Source organism: Mirounga angustirostris, unplaced genomic scaffold, assembly GCF_029215605.1.
Source record: "Mirounga angustirostris isolate CCGP_5_RB_7025 unplaced genomic scaffold, mMirAng1.0.hap1 SCAF_2, whole genome shotgun sequence".
In the NCBI taxonomy this organism is placed as follows: Eukaryota; Metazoa; Chordata; class Mammalia; order Carnivora; family Phocidae; genus Mirounga; species Mirounga angustirostris.
In genome coordinates, this window is record NW_026991710.1 from 49,225,457 (window position 1) to 49,247,723 (window position 22,267).

General features: G+C 35.1%; 1 protein-coding gene and 1 pseudogene across 1 annotated transcript in view; one reads left to right on the forward strand and one right to left on the reverse strand.

Annotated features, from left to right (window-relative positions):
• Window positions 1–20,068, reverse strand: part of LOC123848944 (large ribosomal subunit protein eL28-like) — a 46,776-nt pseudogene extending 26,708 nt beyond the window's left edge.
• ADGRL3 (adhesion G protein-coupled receptor L3) overlaps window positions 1–22,267 on the forward strand; it is an 819,557-nt gene that overhangs the window by 134,393 nt on the left and 662,897 nt on the right. The window lies entirely within an intron of this gene.

Genomic DNA, 22,267 nt, shown 5'->3' on the forward strand with positions numbered 1-22,267 from the left:
CTTCATGGAGAATTTTTATCCAAGGATGGGCTTGTCTCATGTAAATGGGAGATACCTAAAAAGCAATGTTTAATGTATTGATACCTTTTCATTCTGTTTTATTCTTAAAATTATTCAGCTTTTAAAGAGATACCATTACTGTTTAAGATTATCCCTGTAATGAGAAATCACAGCATGAATCTTGAAAAATGGTTCTACTTCATCTTTGCTCATTCATCTCCTAGTGCAAATTATAAATGTGTGAGTGCAATGTATGGCTATTTAGGTTAAATTCTCTTTCAGAACTGATGTTCCTGTTATACAGTTTATCCATCTATTAACATCCTGAAATGTCAAAAGCTTCATTTTTTAAGAGTGGAATGTCAGTTTCTTTTTTACTTAGAGCAATTTACCCAGCAAAAAAGCAAAAGATTTGACAGTTGCAGCCATTGGGGCAAAGACTGGCTGATAGGAGTAAAATGTCCAAATATGTATCAGAGTTCCTACAGTTTACATATTTCTAGGACAATGCACAGGCAAAATGGAAGCACAAATCAAAAAGATCCATTCATGTGTATATAACTACATCTGATTCCCAGATTTCAGGATTTGAGAAATATTTCTTCATTCCTGTAAACTGTATTTCAAACTCTCAAGTGACTTTTGTATTGCAACTGGTATATCATTGTGATTGCATGAAAGTAAGGAAGTATTCGATTAACTGTTGTTAACATCTAAATATCTAATGTAAACTGTGATTAAATGCTTTTCACTGATAATTAGAATTTTATTTATTGTAAGATTATTAATAAGGAAACCAAGGATATTATATATATGTGGAAAAAATGTTGGATAGAGAACAAGATTATATAGATTAATAGTAATAGAGTATATAAGATGTATTCTATGAGAACTTAATTGTAATATATACAACATTGAACTTGCTTTTAAAATACTGCAAATGAATGTGTTAATTAATTGTGGTAATCATTTCACAATGTATACATCACATTGTACACCTTAAAAATAAAAATACTGTAAATAGTATTTAGATCAGTGCAAGACTACACAAGCTACAGTTTTCATATTGGCAGTCAAATCCAAACAATAAGCTCCCCCTCAAATCTTTCTGAAAATTCTCCTTTTTTGAGCAAATAGTTTGGGATGGCTGTTTTCCTTTTTCATTTCAAAAATGACTTGGACCTGCGAAATGATTTGTTATCCATACTCCATATAGATTGAAAATACCTTCCAACCTGCCCATGTGGTGGGATCCGGAGGAGTCTATGGAGTCCTGTAAGGTCTGTGAAGCTGAGCCTCTGCTCCTTTCTTTTATTTTCATTCTCTGGGTAGGACTGTGCTGCTTGAGAAGGTCTGTCTGTTTGCAGTTTTCCCCTCTAAAAGCATTGTAAGGAGTATGGAGGGTAGCAGGTTATTTTGGTGGCTTGTTTTCCTCAGCATGAGAGAGAGAGAGAGAGTGTATTAGGGTGGAAATCGGGCTCATTATGCCTTTCAGTTTATTCGTTTGTTGGTCCCCTGTCAACCTGCCAGCCCTCTCTGCAGGATAACTGCCCTTTGTATAATAATCTGCCAACATTCATGGTGGTGGCATTCACTGTACCCATTCTACTGTGGAACTCCATTACGACTGGGGTTTGAATGCAAAGCTTCATGATATCTGGGTATAAACAGTGTGCTGAGCCACAAAGGCATCCTTTGTATTTCTTAGTCTTCTTATAATCCCTTAAAAAAAAACACAAAAAAACAAAAAAACAACTAGCTTTGAAGATGGGATTTTCTGGAAACGGGAGGCAAATATATGCAGTTATCACTCTGTTCCATACTTACATAATGTGGTGTGCTTGAGGAGGAGGGAAGTCTCTAGTTTTAAAACCTGATTCATTTCTTGGGCTAAAGTGGGCTACATTTGAGGCTGATTGCCTGCCTGGGGAGGTGGGGGTGAATTGGCCTTTGTTTTCTTGCACTTACCTTACCTGGCAGGTGGCCACATTGATTATTCTTGGCTTGTGCTTTAGAAGTGCCTCTCTGATCCTTGTAAGCTCCTGCTTTGTCCACAGCGGTCCAGTAGAATTCTTAACCCGGAACTGTCTTCTCAAAGGAAGATGTGCCTTTGACCTCTTTGTGGTTACCTCCTTTGAGTCTCTGGTTTATTCTCTCTTGTCTGTGGGTGTCTGAGGTGCTTTTGAGAACAAAAAATGACAGAACCTTCAGCAGATAAGTGACAATCACAAATCAAGGAGAAGTTTGTTTTTCCTTCCCTCCACACCCTCAGCCATTAGTTGAGAGATAGAATTAAAACCCTGAGTTATGAAGAAAAGCAGTTGGGACAATATAGCAAACTAAGAAAATGCTCTGCCCCTGCCTTTTGTTCTTCCCAGCCCCTCCCAGGGAGTTTGCAGAGGCTTTGTGAAAGTCTTGGTACTCTTCCTCTTTTCCTCTTTTCTGTTTAGTTTTGTTGAAATTTTGACTTAGATGGAAATGATGCACTCATTCTTTTTGTGAAAAATCAGTATAAACTGATATTTAAATAATCACATTAAAGTATTGAGCACTGGCCTAGTACTTTTCTTCACATGTTTTCTCATTTAACTAATGAACTTAACGTGCGACCATGAAAGTCAGTGCTCCCTTGGAGATTCTTTGGCTTTTTAAGACACGTAAGTTTATTCGTATTATTCTACCTTGGTTGTTTATGCAGAGCATGGCCTGTATAAATTCTTATACATACTCTTATAAACACATACACACACACAAACACACACACACACACACAACACACGATAGCAATGTCTGATATTTTCATAAATGTAGATGGATCCAAGGCAGGTCTGAGGTCTTTTAGCTACTGTAATTAAAAGTAAAAAAAAATACTTCTTATATCACAATCTTTCTAACATTGAATTTTTTTTCGTAAGCTCTACGCCCAACATGGGGCTTGAACTCACATCCTTGAGATCAAGAGTCATATGTCCCACTAACTGAGCCAGCCAGGTGTCCCTTAACATTGAGTTTTAATACATCTTTTGAGTACTTCAAGGACTTTCATGACAATGCAGAATGGAAGACACTTGTTTTTCTGTTCCTTATGTTTGTAGGTGGTTCTCAAAATTTAGTGTGCCTACGATTCACTGGTGTGTGTGTGTGTGTGTGTGTGTGAGAGAGAGAGAGAGAGACAGAGAAGAGATTCATTGGATTTATCAGGTATTGTTGTGGCACAGAGATTCGTATGTGAAGTAGGCATTTTGATTTTCATACAAGAAGCTCAGAAACATAGGATCATGGAGAAAGGTCATCATGTGTGACATCTAATGTTATAAATGTATCATTCTATATATGGCTCTGCTCATCAACTGAGCTGATTTAATTATGCATTTCTAAAATTTGGTCACCAGAAGAACACTTTATATATATTCAATTTTTATATGCATTTTAAAAAATTGTATGGATAGCACCATATATTTTCCATTTGTCAAAAAATATTGAATAACTATTAAGTGAAAGTCAGTGTATAAATTATAAATGAACATGTTAAATGAATGTAAATTGTAGTCTTAGAAATTTTAGATAAACCAAAAGAATGTAACAGTATTATGAAAGTGTATTTTATGTTAGATCTTATCAAGTAACACTTTCCACATGCCAGCAAAGTCGACTCATGATCACTCCATGTTTCACACATATGCAATAATTCCTAATCCATGACATTGCTCTCATTCATGAGTACTGATGGTAGTATTGAGGAGATTTTAAAATTCTCTTCATAGGCACACCAGTGTAGTATTTAAATGCTTTCCCACGAACCTGACTCTCCGAAATCACTCTTTTCTAGTTTTTGCTCAGGATACTTCACTTCTCGGCACTTCCTATTAAACAATTATAAGAGTACTCCTAACTCATAGATATTTATTTTGAGACTTGATGAAAACATATGTACACAAGCCCTTAGCACAATCCTTCATACATACTAAACCTTCCATAAATGTTTAATTAGGTGATTTGGAGTGATCTGGATTGTCAAAGAAACGTAGACAATCTACAAATTTGTTGATTGTGGATATCAGCACAGTTTTATTTAGATGTTTGTTAGACTCAGCAAGGCACTTAGATTAGTTTCTTTTATACAAAAGGAGATCTGAGAGATTTTTAAGTAAACACCCATGCCACCATCTTGCATTTCAGCAACCGAGGAACATGTATACAGAATAATGAATGAGCAATGGACTTGGTTTATTTGATTCAGATACGGAATACACACCTTCTAGCCTCACTTCACTATTGATCATAAAGTTATGGTGCCTTAACTCACAAAGGTTGAGTTCATTGTTATTGAGTAGCACCCATTTGATAGTTGTTTATACCATGGAAGATGTTTTGTATGTATTTTAAATATTAGTGGGAATATGAAATTCTTTTATACTATATTTTTAAAATAATTTTTTTTCTTTTGGAATTGTTTTAGTAACCACACATAGCTACACAGATATTTACATAGTCTTAGAGCTAACATTGTCTTGTCCTTTGTATGTTAGTATAAATTGGCAGAGATGGGTCTGTCGTTTGGAAGTGGTTCTGCATGATGATGGAGCCCAGGGGGACAGTCTCCAATTTCTTGGTCCTTGGGTTTGTGAAGCTCAGGTTTTTTTGGAGCCAGTCTGCTGCCAGCTGACTTCTCCTCAGAGTAAGTACTCGGACAGTAGCTCTTAAAGCAGATAGAGGAAGTCAGTCTGGTCAAAATAACTGAAAAACAACATTATGGAAATCCCTGCTTAGCATAATTTCTTTTTTTTTCAGCTGGCCCTGGCTGCCGCGTAAAGAGGAGTGTGAGGTTGGGTCGGGTATCTAACTCTGCCTGTTTTGGACTTCAGAACGTACTCCACCTGAGGATGCAGTGCTTTATTTTGATACCTGTGATGTGGTGATTAGGCTTGTATTTTAGACAGGACATGCATCCGAGCCATCATTACTCAGATTCAAACTAACTTGGACATTCTGCTCTAGGGAACAATTCTGTTCTACTCCTATCTGACTGCTTGCTTGCTGTTCACCAGAGGGTAGCCCGACTAGCTCTATTAATCCTCATTTGAAAGTCCAGTCCGAAATATCACCTTCTCAGTGAATCGTTTCTCACCTTCCTCTTTCCTACCGTATCTTCCATGCTTCTCTTTGTTACAGCAATTAGTGATTTCTAATTGCTTTGGCTCGCTTTTAGAGGGCAGAGAGAGTGGGATGGGCATTTTCATACTGTCTTCTTTCTGTCCAACCTTATTTTTTTTTCAAATCCCCTACATTCCATATACATTAGTATACTTTCTGTATACTAAATACATTCTGTATTATCTGTTTATTATATAGCACTACTATGATATTTTAACTATATGTCTTTATTTTGATACTCAATACATATCCAGTTTTGGCAATCATAAATAATAAGGTAAGTATCTTTCATGTCGTGCTTTCTCTGTATTAAGTATTAGTCTCTTAGGGCATATTAGAAGTTATATAAATATTGGGTTAAATAGTAGTCATGTAATAATGGATTGATGCCCTTTGCCAAGTTTTTCCCACATGGGTTGTACCAATTGTATTCCCTACTGTAGGATTAAATATGCCTATTTCAGCATTCCCACAGTGCTGCTGCTGAAGGGTTTTTATGATGCTTGAAGGGCTACAATCCATTTCATTTCTTCAAGTCCCATTTCTTATTTGTTATAGGAACTTTATAGTTTTGGCTTAAAGTTAAAATTTGGATCAAACCTGTGGAGCCAGTTGACCAAATTTATTAGTTCATGACTCTTTACTTATTGTGTAGTTCTACTTGCATTGTCAGGATAACCAAGGATATAAATATTTACTGAAATGAAAACTTAAGCTCTCTCTTCAGATAAATGCCATATATATAATTTCCTTTCTAATTTATTTCTGGGTGATCCCTGAGGAGAATATGTTGCCTTGCACATCCATTCCTCACACCCTGCCTAGCTCAGGGTGGGAGAAAAGAAATCAGTTGTCTTCTTTGGCTGCCATTTTGCTCTTTCATATTTATCTTCTTTTTTTGACAAACCATATTCTTTTTTTTTTTTTTTAAGATTTTATTTATTTATTTGACAGAGAGAGACACAGCGAGAGAGGGAACACAAGCAGGGGGAGTGGGAGAGGGAGAAGCAGGCTTCCCCACAGAGCAGGGAGCCCGATGCGAGCCTTGATCCCAGGACCCTGGGATCATGACCTGAGCCAGAGGGAGACGCTTAACCAACTGAGCCACCCAGCGCCCCTTGACAAGCCATATTCTTTTGAGATTCTTGCTGCTGGGCCTTCCCACCTTCTTCCTCTCTTATTGCTGACAAGACTGATCTTGTCTTTTTCTCATTCAGGGAACATGTAAGGGTCAGTCTCACCAAGTCCTTAACCCTGTTCTCAGTGACTTCAAACAGCTGTGGTTTTAACACCTCTCAGTTTTTTGTTTTTTTTTTTTAAGATTTTATTTATTTATTTGACAGAGAGAGACACAGCGAGAGAGGGAACACAAGCAGGGGGAGTGGGAGAGGGAGAAGCAGGCTTCCTGCCGAGCAGGGAGCCTGATGCAGGGCTCGATCCCAAGACCCTAGGATCATGACCTGAGCCGAAGGCAGACGCTTAACGAGTGAGCCACCCAGGTGCCCCAACACCTCTCAGTTTTGAGGCTTAACCATTTCTTATTACTTTACCCCTCTGCCATGAATATCCTATATCTTATCATCACCAGATATTTCAGCTTTCAAAACCACAAAAATTAGACCTACCTTTCTGCTTACAGTCTTTTATTCTTCCAACTCTCTCAGATCCCTCATTGTATCAGTACTTTTAATTCACCGATTTTCTTTCTTATCCGTGTTACATCTCAGGTCATCCTTATAGCCTTGCAAATATGCTCGAAAGCTTTGCTCCTTCTCCCTCCATCATACCAGCCCAGCAAGATGTCTTACCCTGTGTCAAAAGTGATGTGTTGGAAGGACCCTGGCCAGCTCAGGTTCTAGTCCTTGCCCTTGTGCTGACTAGTAATACAACCTTGGCAAGTCGCTTCACTAATATAGGCAATATAAATTGTAATGTTTGGACTAGATCATCATTTTCTAAAATATAATAGATGCTAGACCCAGATGTTACATAAAAAAAGAATCCCACAGTCAAATGAGTTTGGCAAACACAGCATATTATTTCCTCTTACACATTTACAGTGCATAATAACATCTTAAAGTCTGAGAATTCCTATAGGGAGAAAAAACAATTTAACTTTGTTTATCCTAGCATTTCTCTACCTATTTGACTATGGAGCCTCATACACTTAATTTATATCTGCAGAACTTGGGTTCAGTAAAACACACTTTGGAAGATTCCGGGCCAAATTATCTTTGGCATTATTTATTTTTGATCTTTAATTTCATGATTTTGTAATTCACTTTATGTGCTTGTTCATTCACCAAGAATGTCTGGGATAGATACACTTCAGTATCTCCATAATTCAGTGAGATGGATTTATGTTACATATCAACCACAAATAAAATAGTGCCTTGACAGTGGTCCTTCTTTAAGAAGTATTCTTTTGAGATCAGCAGTATTTTATATGCTGTATCAGAGAGAGAGAAAACAATTCCTGTGATTTATTAACTACAGCATGGCAAGTAATCCCTCATTCCATAGTCATCACTCAGGGAAAATGAAGGTTTCTTTAAGACCTTCCTTCAAAGTCACTTATATGAAAAAGTAGACACATGTTTTTTTTTTTTTTTTTGGAAATACATGTATATATAAGAATTGCCAATAGTTGCTTTGGATACTTTAGTGATTCTGATAGGTTGCTTGAGTAAGTGCAAGTTAAACAGATGCACGCAAGTACAGGATTGTAAAGTTCAAAGGAAATGCAAACTTGATTAACAAAAGTCACTGTCAGAGACTAATTGTAATTCTGCAGCATATGAATCCTTGAATAATGTCCCCTAAAAGGTCAGCCAAAAGTCCCTCTTCTGTCTACTGTTCCCTTGAAGAGAGTTTTCATATTTAGGTCTTTCCTGGCATCATAAAAGCCTAGAGCTATAAAGCATTTTTTTAAAGTGTCTTTTACAAGTTAAAGCAACATGAAATTGGTGAGAATAATAGTTGAGCCTTTTCTGGTCATTAAGTAATAAAGAGATTTAACTTTAAGTTAACCAAGTGTACTACATTTGAATCAGAGCTCTATGAATTGTATACATCCCTTTTTTTGTTTGTTTGCTTATTTCATGGTCTTAAATTTATTTTTTGAGAAAATATTTATAAATTTGACCTTTTTCATATATTAAGTTAGCATATTAAAGATTCATGCCAATGTTATTAGTTATGCATTTTAAAATAATTATGTTAGTTTTATTATAAATATGGGATATAATTTCCCAAGAGCATAGCAGAAATAATGAATTAGTACTTAGACATTTTTCCAGCTCTAATGATTAAATGATTGCTTCAATAGTGTAATTTTTCAACTCCACATAATTAATGACTCTGAATAAGCAATTAAATTATATTTAATTTTGATAACTGTTATGATTAAATAATTACATATTTTGTTATTTCTAAAAAATAATTATTTTATTGGCTGTGATGTTGATTGAGTTCTCATTTAATTTATTGATTTTTGTTTTATAGGAAACATTTTCTAAGTCAAACAAAAAGCCCATGTTGATAGCATGGCAAAATCTCTCTGTTTATTGCATGGGCAGGGATAAAAACTGTGGTCTAAATACAAGGGCAATTATGTATATTAATAGATTCAAAAACTCTACCTAGAGGATTGCCATTATTGATACTTTCTGACAGGAAGTTTTCTGTGGCATATTATACTTTTCTGTCTCTTGTCCTCCTATAAAATATTCATCATTTTTTAGTGATTTGAAGAACATCAAATGTAATTTCTCCTTATTTGCAGAGGACACTGACTTGGTAGCAAAATATCACATTTCAGAAATAAATTCCAAAATTGTTCTCTTCAGCCTATAAAATTTGCATGGGTTGAAGAAGAGGTTTATGGCATCTGATTTCTTCGATTCAAGAGATCATCTGAGGAATTACTATATTGGGATGAAGTGGGTTAGGAGCTGCTCATGTAGATAAGACTGTGGAGGGTTTATTCATTTGGCAAACCTGATTGAGGGCTTACTACATGTGAGGCTCAGTTGCTCCTGTGCGAGCAAGGAACTTACAGTAACAGCTGACAGATATATACAAATGAGTGATGCTCAATAGTATAGATGCTCTGTCAGAAGGGGCAGGTTTGCATAAGGAAACAACCAAAGTAATTTTAACCATGGGCATCACTTTGCAAGTTTGAGGTTTCAGTTACCTTACCACAGTTTGACATTGTGGTGGTGTCATTGATGAAAATTAATCTTATCCAGAGATAAGATAAGATAAATGCTTAGTATTGAACAGAAAGAAATTTAAGAAATTTAAGAATAACAGCCATTCTTAGAGGTCCTAATTATGAAAAATTATGATGGTGAAGAAGTTCCAGACCATGTTATATAAAGAAATATTGAAAGACAGTTTAGCCTAAGGAAGATAATGAATACTTGGGGGCATGGCAACTTTGTATAGCTGTCTGTAGATGCCATGATCCATGCTCTTACTATTTTGTGTCCTCCTATAATTATCCAAGATGTTTGTGAGAGTTAATGCAACTTTCAGAGCACCTAAAATTACATACTTGAGTGTACTACAAACTTTAAGCTTTTCCATTGTTATGTGAAACTTCCCTACATTGGTAATGGGGAAAATTGTTTATAAATTCTTTATATGCCTTTCATTATATCAAAGTGAAAACTTCCAGCTTTGTAAGGAAAAATAAAAGAGGTATAGTTCTTTTTTTTTTTTCCTGCTACCAAATAGGAAGGTATATTATATTTGATTCCTTCCAGTGACTATGTCACTTCCTACAGCTATAGGAAGGTACATTAGCTCTTTCAGGCCAATCGGTATCACTTAATGCATTATCGAAATAGTAGCGCCCATTGTGTTATTAATACACCATTCTGGTTTTCAGTAGAAAACTCACAACTACTCAGAATGGTGTTTTGAACCATAAGTCCTGCAGTATGGTGTCTGACTTCACCAAAAATAAAGAAAGCCAATGCAGTTTCCCTGTGTTTAAACCCCTTGATTCATACTTAAAGTCCTAGTGAAAGTAATGACTCCATTCAAATAAAAGGACCTATCACAGACATTTGCTTTTTATTAAGTTAGATACACAAACATCTTGCATATTCTGTGAGAAAAAATGTTGAAGTTTTGTACTGTGCTCAAAACCAGAATCAAAAGAGAATGAATTTACCAGTTTGATCAATGGAATCTTTTTTTTTTTAATGAACCTTTATTTTATTCATCTTCTATATGGAGAAATTGCAGACTTTGTTAGTGAATTATTGTACCCCAGTGGATTATTTCTTGTCCATCATTTTTTAAAGATAAACAAGCTGACTTGTTAATGATTCCTCATCATCTAAAACCACCAGAGAAGGGGTGCCTTGGCGGCTCAGTTGGTTGAGCTTCTGACTCTTGATTTCAGCTCAGGTCATGATCTCAGAGTCCTGAGATTGAGCCCCACATGGCGCTCTGTGCTCAGCAGGGAGTCTGCTTGAGATTCTCTCTCCCTCTGCCCTGCCCCCCTCGCTTTTTCTCTCACTAAAATAAATAAATAAATCCTTAACAAAAATAAATAAAACTATCAGAGAACACTTTTAGATAATTTTAGCATTTTTTCTAAACAGGTAATAAAAGCAAATATTATTTAAAAAATAGGAAACATGGTTAGCAAAAAGAAGCCATATCAAATCAAACCTGAAAACCCAGAGATAAGACACTTTTTATTCCCATATTCACATTTGAATGTTTTTAATCAAAATGATCATAATACGGTTATTTTCCTATGTAGCTGATTCTTCATTTTGTATATATTTATGTCATATAAATTGAAATTACCAGGAGGGTAATTTTTTAATGTGTTTGAAAATATTTGTTAATCTTTTTTCTTTAAAAAAGTCACAGCTTGGGGCGCCTGGGTGGCTCAGTTGGTTAAGCGACTGCCTTCGGCTCAGGTCATGATCCTGGAGTCCCTGGATCGAGTCCCGCATCGGGCTCCCTGCTTGGCAGGGAGTCTGCTTCTCCCTCTGACCCTCCCCCCTCTCATGTGCGCTCTCTCATTCTCTCTCTCTCAAATAAATAAATAAAATCTTAAAAAAAAAAAAAGTCACAGCTTGCTCTTTTAACATTCTGCTATTATTCTTCCCTGGGTACTTCAGTTGAGACCATGTAATAAATATTCTTTATTACTACAAAGCAGAGCTGTGGGGGGGGGGGGCATGGCATATTCAAATGAGTATCCTGATAGTATTGCCAGAATAAATGTATATTCTTAAAATACATTAACAAAACTTATATTCTTTGGAATGTGGTTGCATAATTCTCAAATTAAACTTTTACAAGACAGAATTAAGGTTATTTAATGAGCAAAAATAAATTTCTATGATACAGAAAGCTTAAATGTGAGAAAAGGCCTAGTCAAAGGTATAAAATATGGTAGATATAATAATGAATTTTAAAACCCTTAGTAAATCATGACTGCCATTTTATTAGACATTGTTTCATAAACTGGAAGATCTGACAATCTGATAAATCTGCCTTTTAATATTCAGTGGTTAATTTTTTAAATAAATTATTCCTTTGTCTCCTACTGCACCAGTTAGCTAAATTTGTCTTAAGAAGTGTGGAAATCTGCAGTTATGGCAAAATAGTACTACAAGTGAAAGTAAAGATTTCTGGACTTAAAAAGTAAAAAAAAAAATTATTTTAACCAAGTTTTTATTTAGTATAATTTCAGAAGAGAATTTTGAAGGGTTGGTGAAGTGGTTGGGAATATGGTTATTTAAGATATATGCGTTTACCTTAAAATATTTATCTTATTTCTATAAGGACTGGTTATGGTTGAATATTAAGTGAATAAAATTTTTGTGATGTTCCTAGTTACTAATGTGTAAAATAGCAATGCTAGTTTTAAATATAACAGAACATTTTGAATCTTATGAAGTAGTAAAACTTGATAATCTTTTATTTTGGTATGTCGAGATGTGTTCCATCAATATGTGGATTTGTTTCCTGTACAATTTTTAACATTTAAAAAGCATTCTCTGAATAACAGAAAACAAAAGCAATATTAAAATGTTCTCAACTGCTGAGAACTATTTATGATATGATTCTACTTTAAAGGTAATTAAGTATTGGTTATTGTTTATTTTTCAGTGATTATAGAAAATGTAACAGCAATAATAACCCATAGTTATTTTTTTTTAAAGATTTTATTTATTTGAGAGAGAGAGTGAAAGAGAGAGAGAGCACAAGAGGGGGGAGCGGGAGAGGGAGAAGCAGACTCCCTGCTGAGCAGGGAGCCCGATGCGGGACTCGATCCAGGGACTCCAGGATCATGACCTGAGCCGAAGGCAGTCACTTAACCAACTGAGCCACCCAGGCGCCCATAACCCATAGTTATTTTAACCACAAATCTCTTCTTCCTAAAATGATACACCAGAATTCTCTATTTTTTCTCTATATAAGGCTCACCATATTATACAACACAATGTTCCTTTATCAACTTTGATCAAGCCCAGACTCCTAGCTGGATCACACAAAGGCAGTAACTGCTTACCTCTTTTACCATCTGTTAAATGGCATTATATTAGTGCTTGATTTATAGGTTGTAGTGAAGATCAAAGGAAATGATGCTTACCAAATACTAGTACCTTTATATGGAGTACGCACTCAAAAAATGTTAGATACTGTTATTTTCCATTACACTGTGGGGTCAATAGGGCTTTGTTTTTTTGTGATGTTTCTCCATGGCTCATAAAGTTTTACCTTATCTATAGTCAATATTTGTTAAATGAATCAGTAAATGAATGCATCAATGTTTCATAGGTGGTATTTTCACACTACATCTTGCTCCTATTTATTTTTGAGTTAGCCATTGAAGATGTTAACATTCACTACTTCTTAACATTTATTCTATAAATATTTTTTGACTAATCACTCAGAACCAGGACAGTTTCTGAGGTTGTCAATAGGTTAGGATATATTTAGTTATTTTAAAAGTTTATTAGTTTGACAGATACATATTGAGTACTATATATGTATGGGCCAGGTGTGGTAGAGAATGTTTCAGAAGGGGTTCAGGTTGGAAGCAGGGAAACAAGTTCAAGCACGATGCTGACTGATATCAATTACGAGAAAATTATTTGAGGTGCTGACATCCATGGAGCGTGAACCCATATGTGTTATACTTTCAGTTAATACAACTATCATGGTCCTTTTAAGATTTTGAATTCTATGCTGAAGAGTAATTATGTAGTAGAGAGTATAATTTTTATGAAAAGGTATGCTTCTTCCAAAACATTCTGATAGAGGATTTTCTTTTTGCCTAGGCAAATTTGGATCTTTATAATAACTGTCCTGTCAAAAGTATAAAATTAAGAGCAGCAATGCGGTGCTCTTTGTTATTCCTAATTACTACTTTGGTACATTCGGGCACCTAATGATTTGAGTGTATGTTAGGAGTTGAAAATTTTCAGTGCTTGTTAGTCCCCAGACTTGCAGCTCAACATGAAAGGAAAGGACCTGAGTCTCTCCATTTATTTGACCTCTGGTTCAAGAATCCCAAGAGAGGAATCTTTCAGGCTGAGCTGCTGTAGCTTATGGAGATAGGTCCTAACTCTTCCCAGAAGGAGACATTTGCTGCTGTTCTGGGCAAAGTGGTCCAGATGGTTGGAGTTATTAATTTAGTTGTGTGCTGTTCTGTGTAAGGAAGTAAATAAGTCTGTGTATACGTATTTATATTTCTTTATATTTTATGTGTGTGCTTATATACCTAGGTATATATGATATATGTTTATAGTTATATACACATACATATATAAATATATTCTCTGCCATTTTATACCATTTCTATTTTTAATGCATTTTAAGTTTATGTTATGAATTGTTTTCATGGAAAACATGGTAAAAAGCCTATTTAGTTATTTAGATATTTGTATGCCTATGGATAAAATATGTAAAGTGGCCATTAGTATGTTCTTGGTTTTTATCCCTTTTATCTTAATAGGTAGCCTTATTTTTCCAACCGTTGATTATTTTCTAATCAACGGTGTATAATTTTCTCTATTAGTCATAACCTTGAGAACAAAAAAGGGAAGCAGCCTATTTTGTTTTCCCACACATCATCTTAATGTTTATATTTAGGTTGTGATATCAAATTTGTTGAAAGATAATAGGCAAAGAAGGAATTTGGTAGGCAGCAATACTGGAAATAATTAGTGAGAGTTACAAAATTTAAACTATAGGTAGAAATGTCAAACCGTTGTGATACTGATTTGAGATGTTGTAGTTGTATTGAAAGAAATGAAAACTTGGGAAAAAATTGAAAAGTATTTCTGATTAGATAAACAAAGAAGTCTGAATAAAATGTTGTATAGTTCAAAAATGCTGATCAGTGGCTGTGGTATATTGATAACCTAGCTGAAGCACAGAAAGAGAAAAGAGTGAAAAATCTTAGGTGGTGGTGGTTTTGCTAAGTGACTGACATGTGTTACCTCTTAATCCTCTCAAACACCCTATGATATAGATAATGATACATTCCCTTTTCATAGGGGAACAAATTGAGGTATAGAGAAGGTAAGTGGCTTCCCTTAGGTCTCACAGCCAGTGACTGGAGGATCAGAGACGGAATCCTTGGCAGTCTAGCTGCATTGTTCATGCTCTTAATTACTAAACTATGCTGCTTCTATCAAATAGTTTATTCCCAATACCTGGAAGTCTAAGTATATTACATTACAATATAAAATGGACTTACAGAAACAAAATTATTTAAGGCAAAATTATATTAAGAGCAATACAAATAATTATAGGAATAAAGGAAGGGTTTATTTGAGAAGAAATTTTAATGGTTGAGGTTGTTTATTTGGGAAATGAACACAATGGCATATATTATATTCATATGAAGTCCTCTATTACCCAGACATGATAAGACTTTTTTTTTTTTATGCTGTAGTGACCCAAATAGAATACAGAATTTGAACTCTGACTCAATAAGCTACTGTAAGATATATAAAAATTTCAAAATTATTAATCAGGAATGTGAATGATCTGCCCATTACCTCTGGGTTCAGAGAGGCCAGGACAGTGGGTTCTGAAGAAATTAGCATGATTTATTAGTACTTCCAAGTCTTATTCATTTCAATATATCAGCATGACCTTGCTAAGACTCTTTAAAAAAGCTTCTAGTGTTCACCTTGAGTCTCTGTTCTGCCTTGGTTTGAACAGCGGTATAGTTTTATGGCCTCTTTTCTTGCAGTTTATACTTACTAGAGCAGGTCAGTCTCTGGTTTCAACTTTTCCTTCAGTCACCAGTCTGAATTGATCGGAATATTTAAGGTCAGTGGATCAGAATAAGTTGCCCTTGGCCCTTTAACTTAAAAGTAGAAATATAAAGACTAGATTTATTTTATGAAAATAGGAGTATAGAGACCTCTTTTCTTTTTTTTTTTTTTAAAGATTTTATTTATTTATTTGACAGATAAATACACAGCGAGAGAGGGAACACAAGCAGGGGCAGAGGGAAAGGGAGATGCAGGCTTCCTGCCGAGCAGGGAGCCCGATTTGGGGGCTCGATTCCCTGGACCCTGGGATCATGACCTGAACCAAAGGCAGACACTTAACGACTGAGCCACCCAGGCGCCCCTAGAGACCTCTTTTCTAATACCAATTCTTTAATTGCCTGATGGATGATATTCGTTGAGATGCAGCTAAGGTTTGACATTCTCATCTTAAACTTTGGTGAAATGAAATCTGCTTACTGCTCAGAAATGCTGTAAGGGTCAAGTAAGATAAAATATTTTCATCAGCTATAAACAGATGCCACAACTGTGAGCATTATATTATTATAATTGATTGTTGTTAATATGCTTCTGCTAATTTTACTTTAAGCCTCTTCTAAAACTCTTCCTCTCAGAGACATGTATTTTACTTTCAAAATATATATGTATATACATAGCCTATCTTTTAAACTAATTTTTCAATCCTTAAATTATTCTAATGCATTATTCACACCACAGAAATTGAGCAGGTTCCTGTTATATGTACTTGGTTTAAAAGCATTTTCTAAGTTCTCAGGTGAAGGTACATAGCAAAATACTAAAACCTCCATTTTACCCATCTGTCTAAAATTGGTGATTGTGACTGAGCCCTTTGTGGCCTGTCTATTTAGACAAAATCTGCCTTGGTAGTCCCAGCAGACATTGACTCTACTTTTTCCTCAAGATACATGTATATGTATACATGTACTATGTAGTTGCTGACCATTTCACTTCCCAGCACAGCTATGCCAGCCTTCCTATGGGAGTTATACATCCAGCAGAAAAGAAAAGAAATGGCAGTTTTTCAATAAATGTTGGCTAGATGTATGAAGAATAAATTGTTTCAAGTATGGTCTTTTGGCTGCAGATACAATGTTCATGGTAATATTCAAGTTTCAAAGTATAATCTTGAATCCAATAGTTAATTTGGTTCCTTTTATTAATTTAAGATTTAATAGTAATAACAATTTTGTTAGTTAACTTGGTTTCTTTTATTATGTTAAGATTTAGTAATAGTAACAATTTAATACTTTATTAATTATTTTTGGTCCATACAAATATATGGATGGTATTTCTTTTTTTTTTTTTTAAAGATTTTTATTTATTTATTTGACAGATAGAGACAAGCGAGAGAGGGAGCACAAGCAGGGGGAGTGGGAGAGGGAGAAGCAGGCTTCCCATGGAGCAGGGAGCCCGATGCGGGGCTCAATTCCAGGACCCTGGGATCATGACCTGAGCCGAACGTAGACACTTAACAACTGAGCCACCCAGGTGCCCCTGTGGATGCTATTCCTACAGGAAAACTTAAACACTAGTACCTTATATATAGAATGTGATATTTATGACCAGTGGATAGAGGAAATTATATAAATTTGACACAATTTTGTTTCTTTTATTCATGATAAATTCCTTTTCTGTTTTCTAAAAATTTAAGAATATCAGAGCTTTTGCCCCGACTCAGATTACTTACCTACTAGTATTCTCATTAGTGTCTAGTTAAGGTTATAGGTTTCTGTGTTCCAAACAATGATGTTAGAAGGCTTGCATTTAAGCCTTAAGAAATATGGAACACTACATCAAAAACTAATGATGTAATGTATGGTGATTAACAACATAATTGCAAAAAAAAAGAAATATGTTACATAAAATTCTTTTCAGAACACTCAGGCTACTTCAAATGCACTGTCTTTTGGTACTTCATTAGTAAAATGGAACATTGTTTTTGTCAATGCAGTAAAAATGATTCCACATATTAAGAGGAAGCATCCAAAATTAGTTTTTCCTTAAAGAGGAAAAAAAAATAGTTATGTAACTAATGACCATCTACAATAGCTTTTTCCATTTCCATAATACTGATCATGGTTTTTATTTCATTTTTGTGAGCATTTTGTAATACTCTAGTGAAGCAAACACCATTCATTCCATGGGATATTCGACAAGGTCATTATATTAAATAGCTTCTTCAGATTTTGCTTCTTAATTTTCTTTGCTTGGTCTCATTTTAAATTAAAAACAAACATTAAAATTTCCCTTGCAGTTTCTCTTCATAAACAAAACTTCTTGCAAATGCATTTTACTATTTATCATAAGCAGGACAAAGATAAGTGTAAAAAAATAACCAGTTAAAATATCATGTCTGTTAAGTCCTGCTCTGAAAAGGTTGTTTTTTTCTGTTTGACACAACCAATTGAACTATCTGGTATTTTGTTCCTCACTGAACACTTTTAGGTTATATCTCAATTTACTCCCTGGTATTTGACAACTTAGTGATACAATTTACTGACAAAATACAGTGCTTTGGATTTTTTTTTTCAGCAAAATGTTGGTCAGATTATATGTGCAAAGATGATTGAATTAGTTCATCAAGTGACATTAATTTTAAATTCTGTCATTACAATTCAGTTCATTATCCATTGGCATTAGCAAATTTTAAAGCTTATTTTATCATGTTAATCTGGGAAAAGTAGTGACCCCATAGCCTTCTTTTACTAAACGATTACATTTTCTGATTTTACAATATAGATGTACTAAATTAAATTGCTTATTAAAGATCACTATGTATTTTAGTGTGTATATGAGGTTCATTAAAATATCGTGGAATAAGAAAACTTTTTTAAGGGCATGAATTGCAGTATAATAGAATTAAATAATGCAGTAGAATTTTTTGTTATATTGAAGGATAACATAGTATGGCATGTTGGTATTTTTCCATTAACATATTAATGTGTATCTATTAAGGAATACAGAAAAGAAGAAAATAAGAACTTTTCACTTATGAGGTCACCAAATTTTAAAAATATTTAATATATTTTATTTTACCCTTTTTATATTCTTTTAAAACAATTCTAATATTATATATATCTACCTTGGTTTCCTGCTTTCTTTAGTTTACATTGTATCATAAGTATTTTTAAGACTATTTTACACTTTTCATAATGGGCGTGGTTTCATTTAGGCATCAAAAGCCACATTTTTTGGTAGCTATTTGGCTTTAATAACTGGGGAGCCTCTTGATAAAAATATATAAATATGACAGTTTTCAGACACACGAAAGTTATCTCAAACAGTAAACACCTTGATCTGTTTGGGAAGAAAGGCAAAAATCAAGAACTCAAGGAGAAAATATTCAATATATACAAATTGGAGCATTTCTATGAAAAAACACTGCTCTAACGTAAGTCAGAAGCAATCACTTACATATGATGGGTGAAGGAGACTACAATATTGCCAGTGGTTAAGGTGCAGACCTTAGAACCGGGGTGATTAATTATGGGCAATTTACTCCGCTTATACACAGGTATGAGGATGAAAGCTTCTGACCGAATTTTCCTCCTTCCATCCTCTTTTAACCATCAGGCTTTAATCCTGATCATCCTATCAGAATTGTTCTTTTCAGTGTTCATGCTGTGAAATCTAGAGATCAGATCTTAGTCTTCTCATCTTTACTTGATCTTTCAGCAGCCTTTGATACAGGTTGTCTCTCTTCCTTGAAACCCTTTTTTCAGCTTTCTTTATTGCACCCCACTTTTCTAGTGTTCCTTTATTTTTCTGGTATCTACCTTTGTTTTCGTCAATAGTTTCTTTTCTTTTTTTTCTTAATTTTTTTTTTAAAGATTTTGTTTTTTATTTATTTCACAGAGAGAGACACAGTGAGAGAGGAAACACAAGCAGGGGGAGTGGGGGAGGGAGAAGCAGGCTTCCCGCTGAGCAGGGAGCCCGATGCAGGGCTCGATCCCAGGACCCTGGGATCATGACCTGAGCCAAAGGCAGACAGACGCTTAACGACTGAGCCACCCAGGTGCCCTCGTCAATAGTTTCTATCATCCCCAATCTCAGAGATGCCCAGAACTCAGTCTTTGCTACTTTTCTGTTTTCTACCTATGTTCTTTTCCTTGGTGATACCTTCTTATTTGGCATTAAATATTATCTAAATTCTGATTATTCCCAAATTTTTATCTCTAGCCCAAACATTTACGACAACTGCAGGCTCACATATTTAGCCACATTGTCAAACATCTCCACTAGGTTTTGTAATAGATACCTCCAACTTACTAAGTCCAAAGCTAAACTTTTACTCTCCCCTTCACACACCTAACCTGTTTTCTGAAGCTTTTAACAGCCTCAAAAATGGCACTCCTTTCAGTTGCAAATGTAGAAAACAATGACTTTTTTCTCCCTCACACGTCATATCCAATTTACAAGTAAAACCTGTTGGTTGTACTTCACATACGTTGAAAAGTTGAAAATTCTACAACTTGTCATTCCTTACCCTGCCACCGCCTTCCACCTAAAATGCGTCTTCACTCACCTGGATTATTATCCTGTCTTTCTAACTGGTCCACCTCTCCCATATAATCTGTTCCCAACACTGCAACCGGAGTCATTGTTTAGAATGTCATAAATTTTACTCTCCCCAAGATTTTCCAGCCACTTTCTATCCCGTGTAATAAAAGACAGTGTGAATGATAGCCTACAAAATTGTACCAAAATAAGGATTTAGCCTCTTGTTAGCTGTCTGATGCCTTCCATCATTTTTTCCCCTTTCTTTCCTGTAGCCTGTTAGCTTCCTTGCTGGTATTTAAAATCCTTTTCACCTCTTGCCCGAGGGCCTTTGCACTTGCTCCCCTCTGCCTAGAACATTCTTGCCAGAGATATCCACAGACCTTGCTATCTTGGTTCCTTCAGGTTTTTATTGAAATGTCACCTTCTCAGTGAAAGATTCTTTTGTTACACTATCTAAAAAGTTTAAATCCTTACACATTTGTTATCAATTCACACTGTGAAACATACTGTATATTGTACTTAGCATGTTTTGTTATCTAAGTCCCTCAAAGTTAGGAATATTTGTTTTGTTCATTGCTTTATTCCCAGCACCTGGAAAAAATGCTGAGCACAAAGGAGAAGCTTAATGCATTTGTTAAATTAATTAAATATTTACTGAATGAATGAATTTTAAATCACTTAGTACATATTCAGTTCTTAGTATTCACTATTATCCTGTTATTATTTTCATTACTATACATATTATTATATATAGTACTGATTAGTCTTCATTTGTAGTATTGGTTTTCTATCTCGATTGCATTTCTGTGGGAGAAATATCTTAAAAAATGACCTCCTTGTACCCTCCTATCAGTGGAGAGAGGCATAGGAGGGAGGGGATTTCTTTCAGTCTTTTGAGAAAATGTCTGAGGGGTAGGATGCAATGGAGATGCCTGGGAGGGATGCTAGAGGGAGATAGTCTACGTCCAAGGTGGATTTGGGAGCTAGATAGTTTCAAGCTGTGATTTTAAGGATATAAATATCTCTAAGGTAACTTTGAATATAGTTTATAATATTTAATCCAATATAAACGCTATTTATTAGAGGTAGGCATCTTAAAAGTGACCAAAGATTATATATGTGAAATTCCTAAAGAAACTGAGATTATTTAGCCTGAAAAAAGAAGGGAAATGGTAAGCTCTAAGTATATGGCAGAGGGCTTGGACCATAGTTTTTATAGCTACCAAAAACAGAACAAAAGGAATGAAGAAATGGCCCTCGGCCCAAACTGTAAAAACTTCCTACAAGTTAAGAGTTGCTAAATATGAGGATGGGATATTAAGAAAACTATCTTCAGGCACCTGGGTAGATCTTTCGTTTAAGCATCTGCCTTTGGCTCAGGTCATGATCCCGGGGTCCTGGGGATCGAGTCCCACATCATGCTCCCGGCTCAGGAGGGAGTCTGCTTCTCCCTCTACCCTTCCCCCCTGTTCATGATCTCACTCTCTCTCTCTCACTCACTCAAATAAATAAATAAAATCTTTAAAAAAAAAATTACCTTCATGGTAATTTTTTAATTAAATTTAATTTAAGTTAAATTTAATTAAATATTTTTAAAAAACATGGTAGTTTTTTTAAAAAAGAAGACTGTTGTGAAGGCTCTATAAACTCTAAGAAGGATTTGGATATTAGATGAGGAAAAATAGCTACTGGATACAACATATTCCAATGGACTTTTCTCTCTTAGAGTTCCAAATAGTGAAGACTAAAACCCTTCAGACATTTAATGAACATTTTTGTTGTTGTTGTTGCATACTTAAATACTAGAGAGGCAACATTTTTGAGTATGTGGTTACTTTCAAAGCTCTTCCCCTAGAGGATGACAAGGTTGTATAATAGTAACAATAGTAGCTGCTAAAATTTATGTTTAGTGAGCATCCTCCTGTGCTATTTAGTTTTCTGAACAATACTGCGAGGTAAACACTTTTTATATTTAGGTTACCAGTGAAGAAACTGAGGCTAAGGGGCACCACAACCCACCAAAGGCCATGAGTCTAATAATCTAAGAATCTAATAAGGAGACCCTGGATAGGAGCCCTCTTCTATTCTTTGCAGGGGGCAATAGGATGTTGTGTGCTGTGCATGGTATGGAGAACACAGCTGCTCATGTTGAATCCTCACCAGCCCGGTGACTTCCTGTGTCTTTTTAAATGTCTTCATTTCTTACATTTATGGAGTGGAGAATACTCCATGACCTACATCATTTGTGATGCGATTCATGTATAGAAACAGTGCCTAGCGTATAGCAACTATTCAGTAAG